Raw genomic sequence first — 1,395 nt, 5'->3', positions numbered from 1 at the left:
ACTAACACTATCCCTTAATGCAAAATTCGAACTCCATCTTCTTTGATAGGTTCGAATTTTCTACTTCTGTCTTCTACTCTTCTTTTCCTCTGACACTCCAAGGAATCTCTATACTGTGACATAGAGGATTGCACATTTTCTTGTTCTCTTCTCTTTCATATGAGCAGGAGCAGAGACAAAGGCATTCTTGTTGAAGCTGACCCTGAACCTGAAAGGACCTTGATGCAAAAGCTAAGAGAAGCTAAGGCACAATTCTCTATAGAGGACCTAACAGAAATCTTCAAAGAAGAAGAACACATGACAGCCGAAAACAACAACAATGCCAACAATGCAAGGAAGGTGCTTGGTGACTTTACTTCACCTACTCCCGACTTCTATGGGAGAAGCATCTCTATCCCTGTCATTGGAGCAAACAACTTTGAGCTTAAGCCTCAATTAGTTTCTCTAATGCAACAGAACTGCAAGTTTCATGGACTTCCATTGGAAGATCCTCATCAGTTTTTAGCTGAGTTCTTGCAAATCTGTGACACAGTCAAGACTAATGGGGTTGACCCTGAGGTCTACAGACTTATGCTATTCCCTTTTGCTGTAAGAGACAGAGCTAGAACATGGTTGAATTCACAACCTAAAGAAAGCCTGGACTCATGGGAAGAGCTAGTCAATGCCTTCTTGGCAAAGTTCTTTCCACCTCAAAAATTGAGTAAGCTTAGAGTGGAAGTCCAAACCTTCAGACAGAAGGATGGAGAATCCCTCTATGAAGCTTGGGAAAGATACAAACAATTAATCAGAAAGTGCCCTTCTGACATGCTTTCTGAATGGAGTATCATAGGTATTTTCTATGATGGCCTCTCTGAACTATCCAAGATGTCTTTGGATAGCTCTGCTGGAGGATCTCTTCATCTGAAGAAGACGCCTACAGAAGCTCAAGAGCTTATTGAAATGGTTGCAAACAACCAATTCATGTACACTTCTGAAAGGAATCCTATGAACAATGGGGCTAATCAGAAGAAAGGAGTTCTTGAGATTGATACTCTGAATGCCATTTTGGCTCAGAACAAGATATTGACTCAACAAATCAATTTGATCTCTCAAAGTCTGTCTGGAATGCAAAATGCACCAAGCAGTACTAAGGAAGCTTCATCTGAGGAAGAAGCCTATGATCCTGAGAACCCTTCAATGGAAGAGGTGAATTACCTAGGAGAACCCTATGGAAACACCTATAATTCTTCATGGAGAAATCACCCAAATTTCTCATGGAAGAATCAAGAGAGACCTCAACAAGGTTTCAATAATAATAATGGTGGAAGAAATAGGTTTAGCAATGGCAAGCCTTTTCCATCATCTTCTCAGCAACAGACAGAGAGTCCTAAGCAGAATACCTCTGACTTAGCAACC

General features: G+C 40.9%; 1 non-coding gene across 1 annotated transcript; it reads right to left on the bottom strand.

Moving 5' to 3' along the window:
- Positions 1 to 702: 702 nt before the first annotated feature.
- On the bottom strand, positions 703 to 810 carry LOC130937466 (small nucleolar RNA R71). Its single transcript, XR_009068685.1, has one exon. It is a non-coding gene; the product is annotated as a small nucleolar RNA R71 (small nucleolar RNA).
- Between the last annotated feature and the right edge of the window lie 585 nt (positions 811 to 1,395).

Source organism: Arachis stenosperma, chromosome 6 (genome assembly GCF_014773155.1).
Source record: "Arachis stenosperma cultivar V10309 chromosome 6, arast.V10309.gnm1.PFL2, whole genome shotgun sequence".
In the NCBI taxonomy this organism is placed as follows: Eukaryota; Viridiplantae; Streptophyta; class Magnoliopsida; order Fabales; family Fabaceae; genus Arachis; species Arachis stenosperma.
This window is presented reverse-complemented; position numbering and strand designations above follow the sequence as displayed.